The following is a 10,000-nucleotide window of genomic DNA, read 5'->3' on the forward strand; positions in this document are numbered from 1 at the left end:
TCTCTCTGCCTTCTCTCTTCTCTCTTCTCCCCTTCCTTTCTCTCTCTCTCTCTCTCTCCTCTCTCCTCTCTCCCTCTTTTCTCCTCTCTTCCTCCTCTCTCTCTCTCTCTTTTTCCCCTTTCTCTTTCTCTCTCTTTCTCTTTCTCCTCTCTGCCCTCCTCTCTCTCTCTCTCTCTCTCGTCTCTCCTCTCTCTCCCTCTCTCTCTCTCTCTCTCTCCCTCCCTCCTCCCCCCCTCCCTCCCCCCTCCTCCCTCCCTCCTCCCCTCCCTCCCCTCTCCCTCCCTCCCTTCCTCCCTCTCTCCATATCCCCCTTTGCCTCTTCGTACCTCCCTCTCCTTCTCCCTCTCCCTCCCCCTCCCCCTCCCCCTCCCCTTCCCCCCTCCCCCCTGCCCCTCCCTCTCCCTCTTCCTCTCCCTCTCCCTCTCCCTCTCCTTCCTCTTCCTCTTCTTCCCGTCCCCTCGCTCTGTGCCTTTTCCCTCCTAAAGTCCCTTGCGATTACCCACCGTTCCCTCTTTACCGCCACCTGCGCCGTTTTCCAATACCAACACCGCTGTCATCACTTACGTCATCACCTACGTCATCACCACGTCATCACCACTTCTTCCCCGCCATCACCACCGGTTGCGCAATTCATTACACATTCGCGGAATTTGCGGCGAGAACTGCGAAATTCCTTCAGATGATATCATTATTTTTCCTTTTTTTTCGGGGGAAGGGGAGGTGAAAAAAGACCGGGAGGTTACAGACACGCGTACATTACTCATATGTTTTCTTGAACTGACACTCACACGCATGCGTATACGCATACGAACAGGCACGCGCACAGCCACACACACGCGCACACGCACATGCACGCCCCCCCATATATATATATATATATATATATATATAAATATATAAAAAAAATATATATATTAATTTTTATTATATAAAACATACATATATATATATATATATAAAATTTTAAATTTTATAAAAATTTTAAATTAAAATATATATTATAATAATAAAATTATGTTAACACAAACCACACACACACACAAAAACACACACCACACACACACACCACACACACACACACACACACACACCACACCACACACACAACACACACACACACACACACTCACACACATACACATATATAAATCATGTATGTATGTATATATGTAAGTATGTTTGTATGCATGTATGTATGTATGTATGTATGTATGTATGTAGCTGTCTATCTATCTATCTATCTATCTATCTATCTATCTATCTATCTATCTATCTATCTATCTATATATATATATATATATATATATATATATATATATATATATATGTATATTTCATAGGTCTAAATAAACAACCCTTCCCCTTTTCCCCAATCACCATCCATTGTTTTCCATCCTCGCTCTCCCCTCATTTCTCCCCTCTTACTCTCTACTTCCCCTCCTGTGCAGACCACGCTCCCGGTCCCTCTCCCCCCTACCCCCTCACCCCCTCACCCATCCGTACCCCCACCCGCTCACCCCCCTCACCCATCCGTACCCCCACCCCCCTCACGCGCCCGTACTCTCCCTCCCCTCCCCTCCCCTCGCCTCTCCTCCTCTCCCCTCTCCGTGCGCGCCCTGGTGTCCAGTCGTCCGTATAATGAAAGAGGGAGAGAGGAAAAATCAAAAAGAGACCTATAATTTGTGGTGTTGGCGATGGAGATGTTGTGGAAGTTGGTTGGCAAAGAGAGAGGGTGAGGGGAGAGGGGAAAGGGGGATAGGGGGAGGGGGAGGGAGAGGAAGAGGGAAAAGGGGAGAGGGAGAGGGGGAGGGGGAGGGAGAGGGAAAAGGGGGAGGGAGAGGGAAAAGGAGAGAGAGAGAGAGAGAGATAGTGAGAGAAAGACAGAAAGAGAGAAAGAGAGAGAGAGAGAGAGAAGAGAGAGAGAGAGAGAGAGAAGAGAGAGAGGAGAGAGGGAGGAGAGAGAGAGAAGAGAGAGGAAATGGAAGGTGTAGAGATACCAACGACAGGCTGTATCAGCAGGCAGGCTGACAGACACAGACATACACACAAACAAACGAACAGATAGGAAAAAAAAAAAGAGGGCGAAGCAAGGCATGTAAGAAACAGGGAAATATAGAGAAAAAAAGAGATTAAAGGAAAGGTGAAGGAAAATGGGTTACATACTGTGGACATTGCCTTCGTAAACACTAATAAATCAAGTTGGATTTCGTGGATATTGACGTTTACGGGAGAAAAGGAAAAAGAAGGAGAATTGATGGTAGTAATGCTAATTGTAATAGTGATAAGGTGAATGAGAAAGGCGAAGAAGGAAAATAAAATATGTGGATATATAAAACGCACGCACGCACATGCACGCACGCAAGTTTGGTCCTTAACGATTTTTTTATGGGAAGAAGTTACTTTCGCAAGTCATACGCAAGGGAAGGAAACATAGAACACAAACCACCATCTAAAAAAAAGTAATAATAACAACAACAATAATAAAAAGATAGAAAGACGACGAAACGAAGGTTGAAAAAGAATTCAAAATTCTCTTCAGACATTTTTTTTCTCCTTTTTACGAGTGATGATATAGCTTCTATTTCTTTCCAGGTAAGGAGGATGTTTGGCCGCTCAATTTCCGAGGGAATGTCGTAAGTAAGAGCCTTTTTTTCTTTATATAATTCCCTCCTCCTCTTCCTCCTCCTTCCCTTTTCCCTTCTCCTCCTCCTCCCCCTCATCGCCCCCTCCCCTGTTTCTTCCTTCTACTTTTCCCATTTCTATTCTTTTTTGCTTCCCACTTTTCCCCCTCTTCTTTTCTTCTCCCCTCTTTTCTCTTCCTCTTCTTGCCCTTTCCTCCTCTTCTCCTACTGTTTTTTTTTTCTAATCACACTTTTCCCCTCTCTCTTCTGTCTTTCATCCCTCTTTTTCCCCTCTCCTCCTCCTCCTCCTTCTCCCCTCTCTTTCCTCCCCCCCTTTTCCCCTCTCCTCCTCCTCTTTCCTCCCCTTTCCCTCTCTCCTCCTTTTCCCCTCTCCTCCTCCTCCCGCTTTTCCCCTCTCCTCTTTCCTCCATCTTCCCTCTCTCCTCCTTTTCCCCTCTTTTCTTTTCTTCTTCCGCCACTCCCCTCTCCTCCTCCTCTTACCCTCTCCTCTTTCCTCCTCCCACATTCTTGTTTTTCTATGGCACAAGATCACTTTTTTTCAGCAATTAATGACTTTCTTCCATTTTCTTTCGCCTGAACGAAACTCCAAGACTAAGATTTAGAGTTAAGTTCTTGATTTGATTTTTTTTTTTTTTTTTTTTTACACTTTTTATCTCACACTATTAATTCCTTTTGATTAAGCAAAATGACATTAAGGGGGATTAAAGATCTTGGAAGGAAGATAATGTATAATGAATTCCATTAAACTTTTTCGTTGTTTTTGTCATTTCATGTTTACTTACGCGCGATGTCTTGTGGAAACTCACGATGTCTTGTGGAAACTCTCGATAATATCCCTTCAGGTAAGAGGTATCGAAGCGTGGTGCCAGAGGTATGTTTTTTTTTTTTTTTTTTTTTTTTTTTTTTTTTTATTGGGGTGGGGGGTTGGTTAATCGGGGGGGGGGGAGGGGGAGGGGGTGTTGCTGTTTTTTTTGTGCAATTTATTTATTTATTTATTTATTTTTTAAATTTCCTTTCGGTCTGTGGATGTCTCTGTTCCCCCGATTCAGAAAGATTGGTTTTAATTTTTTTTTTTCTCCATCTGTTTCTGTCTCTCTCGATGTTTTTTTTTTCCTCTTTGTTTCTTTATCTCTCTCTCTCTCTCTCTCTCTCTCTCCTTCTTTCTTTCTCTCTCTCTCTCTCTCTCTCTCTCTCTCTCTCTCTTCCTCTCTCTCTCTCTTTCTCTCTCTCTCTTTCTCCTTCTCCCTCTGTCCCTTATCCCTGTCTGTTTCATTACCTCTCCCACCTCTCTCTTTCTCTCATTCTATATCTTATCCCTCTCCCTCTTATTACCTTTCCATTTTTACCCTTTCTTTCATTCTCCCCTTTCATCCTTCATCCTCCTTTCTTTCCCCCCTCTCTTTCCCCTTTCTTCCCCCTCTCTTTCCCCTTTCTTCCCCCTCTCTTTCCCCCTTTCTTTCCCCCTCTCCTTCCCCCTCTCTTCCCCCCTTTCCCTCCCCCCTCTCTTTCCCCTCCCTTTCCCCCTCTCTTTCCCCCTCTCTTTCCCCAAGTCTATAAAGAGATAAAACTTAGTGTTGGAGTCCCCAATAGGAGTGGGTGTGGAATAGTGTCTATCTGGCCCCCCACGCGCTGTCATGTTTCCTAAGTGTTGATTTAACCATATTGGAAAGCTCTCAGGGTCTGTGTGCTTCTTCAAGCTTTGGTTTTGCTTATTTTATTAAAATATATATTTTTTTAGTCTTGTTGTTGGGGGATATATATATATATATATATTTTTTTTTATGTGGCTCAGTTTTCGTTGTTGGTGTGTGTATATTTTATTTTATTTTATTTGGTGTTGGTTGGGGTTTTCTGTATATTTTTGTTTTTTGTTTTTTTTTATTGTTGTTTATGTAACTTTTTTGTTTTGTTTTATTTGTCGCGAGGTGCATTTCCCTCTTAATCCTTCCCTCCCCCCCCTCTCTCTCTCTCTCCTCTTTATTATTTTTGTGCTTTGTTATTCAAATTTTCCTGGTCCTCTGCCTCTCCCCCAACTCTTTTGTTTTCTTCGCAATACTTATCCGCCCTTAATGCCTCTTCACTCTCCTTTCTTATTCTCCTTCTATTCCCTCCCTTACCCCCTTCTCCACTTCTTTCTCGGTTTAATTCCTCCTCTTTCTCCTCTTTCTTCGCGTTTTGCTTTTCTGGTCTTTTCCACCCTTGCTTCTCTCGTGTTCTCCTTTCCCTTTCCTCTGATATCCTCCTCTTCCTCTTCCTTCGTCATTTTCTTCCATTCATCCTCTCTTCTGCTCCTTCGGTTCCCTACCGCTCATTACCCTTCCTCCTTTTTTCTTCTCCTGTGTCTCTTTTTCCCCCCTCCCTCACCTCTTCTCCCCTCACCTCTTCTCCCCTATCCTCTTTCTCACCGTCCCCGTCCCCTTCCCCTCTCTCCCACATCTCGTCCTCCCTTCCACCCTATACCCACCCTCTCTCCTTCCCTCCCGTCACCATCCTTCTTTCTCCCCTTCTCCCTCCTTTTCCTCCTCCTCCTCCTCCTCCTTCTTCTTCTTCTTCTTCTTCTTCCTCCTTCTTCTTCTCCTCCTCCTCCTCCCTCCTCCTCCTCCTCCTCCTCCTCCTCCTCACTCCCTACCCCTCTTCCTCCCTTCCCCTCTCCCTCCCTTCCCCTCCCCCTCCTTTCCCCTCTCCCTCCCTTCCCTCCCCTCTCCCTCCCTTCCCCTCTTCCTCCCTTCCCCTCTCCCTCCCTTCCCCTCCCCCTCCTTTCCCCTCTCCCTCCCTTCCCTCCCCCTCCCTTCCCCTCTCCCTCCCTTCCCCTCTCCCTCCCTTCCCCTCTCCCTCCCTTCCCCTCTCCCTCCCTTCCCCCCTTCCTCCCTTCCCCTCTCCCTTTCCCCCTTCCCCCTCCCCTCCCTTCCCCTCTTCCTCCCTTCCTCTCCCCCCCTTCCCCTCCTCCCTCCCTTCCCCCCCCCTCCTTTCCCCTCTCCCTCCCTTCCCTCTCCCCCTCCCTTCCCTCCCCCTCCCTTCCCCTCTCCCTCCCTTCCCCTCCCCCTCCCCTTCCCCTCTCCCTCCTCCCTTCCCCTCCCCCTCCCTTCCCCCCCCCCCCTCCCTTCCCCTCCCCCCCTCCCTTCCTCTTCCCCTTTTCCCCCCCCCCTCCCTTCCCCTCTCCCTCCCTTCCCCTCCATTTTCGAACGGGGTTAAGCCTTGTGTTTACATTGTCCGAAACCCTGGATTTCGTTTAGTTTTCTCGCGGATTAAGGTCCCGAGGTTTCGAAGTCGTTAAGGGGTTCGATTCTTGTTGTTTGCCGGTTTTTTTTTTTTTTTTTTTTTTTTTTTTTTTTTTTTTTTTTTTTTTTATAAAAATTTGAGGGGGGATTTTTTGTATAGAGGGGGTTTTTTTCTTTCCTGTTTTTTTTCTCTCTTTTTGTTTTCTCCTCTCCCCCCCCCCTTTCTCTCTCTCTCTCTTTCCCTCTTTCTTTCTTTTTCTCTCCTCTCTTTTCCCTCTCTCTTTCTCTCTTCCCCTTCTCCTCTCTCTCCTCTCTCTCTCTTTTTCTCTCTCTCCCCCTCCCCCTTTTTCTCTCTCTCCCTCCCCCCTTCCCCTCTCCCCTCTCCTTCCTTTCCCCCTTTTTCTTTCTCCTCCCCTCTCTCTCTTTTCCCCCCTCTCTTTTCTCTCTCTCTCCTCCCTTCTCTCTCTCTCTCCTCTCTCCCCCTTTTCTCTCTCTCCCCCTCTCTCCTTCTCTCTCTCTCTCTCCTCTGTCCCTCTCTCTCTCCCCCCTCTCTCCCCCTCTCTCTCTCCTCCCCTCTCCTCTCTCTCTCTCTCTCTTTTTCTCTCTCCTTTTCCCCCTCCCTCTCTCTCTCTCTCTCTCCTTCCCCTTTTTTCTCTTTCCTCTCTCTCCCCTTTCTCCCCCCTCTCTTTTCTCCCCTCTCTACCCCGCCTTCTCCCCCCTCTCCCCAATTCCCTGTTCCCGCCTGTCTGTTTTTATCTCCCCCCCTGGATAATTGCCGAAAAGGGTTTTTTAGGGTCTTTTCCCGTTTTCGATTTCCTCCCTTTTATTTGGAACTTGGAAAACAAGGATATGGGGAAGGAAAAAAAATAAAATGGAGGAGGGGAGGAGAGGTAGAGAGAGAGGGGGGAGGGGGAAGGGGAGAGGGAAGGGGGGAGGGGAGAGGGAAAAAGAGAGGGAAAAAAAAGAAAAAGGGAAAAAGAACGAGGGGCGGGGGGGGAGAACGAGAGAGGGGAGGAAAAGGAGAGGGAAAGATAAAATCCCCCCCCGGGAAAAGAGGGGAAAAGAGAGAGGGGAAAGAGAGAGGGGAAAAGCGGGGGGAACGAGAAAAACCGAGGGGGCGAGAGAACGGGCAAACGATAAAAGCGAGAAAAACGAGAGAGCGAGAGAACGAAAAAGAACGAGGAAAAACCAGGGGAGCGGAAGGAGCGAGAGAGCGAGAGAAAGGGGAAAAAGAAAAGAACGAGGGGAAAAGAGAGAGAGAGAGAAAGAGGGAACGAGAGAACGAGAGAACGGAGAGCGAGAGAAGAAGAGAAAGAGAGAGCGAGGGGAGCGAGGGGAGGAAAAGAACGAGAAAACGAGAGAGCGAAGAACCCCAGGGAAAACGAAGGGGAGCGAGGGGAAAGAAAAAACGAGGGGAAAAGAAGAGACGAGAGGGAAAGAGGAACGAGGGGAGCGAGAGAGCGAGAGAACGAGAAAAAAAAGAGAACGGAGAGCGAGAGGCGAGAGAAAAGGAGAGGCGCGAAAAGTAAAGAAAGAGGGGAACGAAGAGAACGGGGGGAACGAGAGAAAGAGGGGATATCTTCAAAGAGCTCGTCAGCGAGAGGACTAAACACTTGATCCAAAACATCAAATAAATTTGTCTCTTTGTAAAAAGCCCCGGGTTTTTTGTCCCAGTATTTTTTTTTCATGTTTTTTTTTCCCTTCTAAATGACGTCCTTTATAAGCTCCTCCCCTGCTAGTCACTGATTGGCTGAATCATAATATTCGATGAATACTGATATGTCATAAATAAATCAATTTTACGGATTTTGTGGCTCTTTCAGGAGTCGAAAATAGATTTTAGATTATATATATATATATATATATATATATATATATATATATATATATATAGGCTCGGAAATATGAAATTCATATATGAAATATCTTGAAACAAAATTATTTTCGGACCTATTAGAAATTTATCCGATATCGTTTTTTATTCATAAATAATACGAAACTAATAATACAGATTTTCTTTTTCTATCTCTTAAATTATTAATGTTAATATTATCTGCCTTTCTATTGAATTTGTTGTTTGTTATTATTCTTTTGGAATGGAGTGGAAATAAGTATGGTGGCAATTAGATAGGGATTAAAGGAGAGAGATAAACTGACCGATAACCTAACAGACAGATGTAAAGATATAATATATATATATATATATATATATATATATATATATATATATATATAAATAATATATAGATATAGAGAGAGAGGAGAGAGAGAGAGAGAGAGAGAGATAGATAGATAGATAGATAGATAGATAGATAGATAGATAGATAGATAGAGAGAGAGAGAAATAGAGAGAGAGATATATAGTGAGATAAGGATAAATAGAGAGATGAAGATAAATAGAGAGATAGAGAAAAATAGAGAGACAGAGATAAATAGATAGAGATAGATGAATAGATAAAGATAGATGGATAGATAGCGATAGATGGATAATATATAATATATATAGATAGATAGATAGATATAGATAGATAGATAGATAGATAGATAGATAGACAAACCAATAGAAAGACAGATAGACAGACAGATAGACGATAGACAATAAAGAGAGAGAGAGAGAGAGAGAGAGAGAGAGATAGAGAGAGAGAGAGAGAGAGAGATAGAGAGATAGAGAGAGAGATGAGAGAGAGAGAGAGAGAGGAGGAGAGAGAAAAAAAGAGAGAGAGAGAAAAAAAAGAGAGAGAGAGAGAGAGAGAGAGAGAGGAGAGAGAGAGAGAGAGAGAGAGAGAGAGAGAGAGAGAGAGAGAGAGAGAGAGAGGATGGTAATTTTTTTAAATTATACATACAACTGGATTGAACCTACATCTAAATATTTTCAAGATGAATATTCATAAAGCACATTTTTTTTTTCTTCCATGTTTTATTAATATATGGAAAATATATACGGTTTTTCTTTCCCATTTATATCACTGAGTAAATACATAAACATATTAGTATACCAGATTGACAAAAAATATCGTCATTTCCTTGTCATATATGTGTCAGTTTACCTTCCAAGCAAGGAGAAGAAGAAGAAGGAGAAAAAGGAGAAGGATAGGGAGAAGGAGAAGGAGAAGGAAAAGGAGAAGAAGGAGAAGGAAAAGGAAAAGGAAAAGGAAAAGGAAAAGGAAAATGAGAAGGAGAAGGAGAAGGAGATGGAGAAAGAGAAGGAGAAAGGAAAAGAGAAAGAGAAAGAGAAAGGGAAGGGGAAGGCGAAGGCGAAGGCGAAGGCGAAGGCGAAGGCGAAGGAGAAGAAGAAGAAGAAGGAGAAGAAGAAGGCGAAGGAGAAGAAGAAGAAGAAGGAGAAGAAGGAGAAGAAGAAGGAGAAGAAGAAGAAGAAGAAGAAGAAGAAGGAAGAAGAAGAAGTGTCGAGCCGACGCGGAAAATGGCGATGGTTTTGATATTCAGCGATAAAAATGAGGGACGCCAAAGTCAGTCTCGACGCCATGTTTATTTACCTTCTTTGGCCGTGTCCGAATATGTGCAAGGGATATATTGATCTTTTTTTTCTTTTCTTTCTTTCTTTGGTTTCTCTTAAACACGACAGCTTAAAGATGTCAGGTCTTGATAAATGTTTATGTCAAAAAAACGGCAAGGAGGCTTGGAGGGGGTTTAAAACACGGATAAATATTATTACAACATGGTTCAAGGAATCGGACAAGAACGGTTTATGATGAAGAATTTTCGAATGTATGTTAGTTTTTACGATGCTGCTTTCCCCCATCTTGTTATCAAATTTAGTAATAACTCAGGCAATTCTTTTTGCACACAGACAGACAGACAGACAAAACAAACACACACAAACACACACACACACAGACACACACACACACACCACACACACAACACACCCACAACACACACACACACCACACACCACACACACACCCCCACACATACAACACACACACATAACACACACATACACACACACCCCACCACACACATACACACCACACACTACACACCCCACACACCCCCACACACACACACACACACAACACACACACACCACCAACACACCACACACACACCACATACACACACACACACAAGAAAAGAGAAGAAAAAAAAAGAGAAAAGAAAAGAAAAGAAAAAGAAAAG

The sequence above is a fragment of the Penaeus monodon genome, chromosome 3 (assembly GCF_015228065.2).
Source record: "Penaeus monodon isolate SGIC_2016 chromosome 3, NSTDA_Pmon_1, whole genome shotgun sequence".
Taxonomy (NCBI): Eukaryota; Metazoa; Arthropoda; class Malacostraca; order Decapoda; family Penaeidae; genus Penaeus; species Penaeus monodon.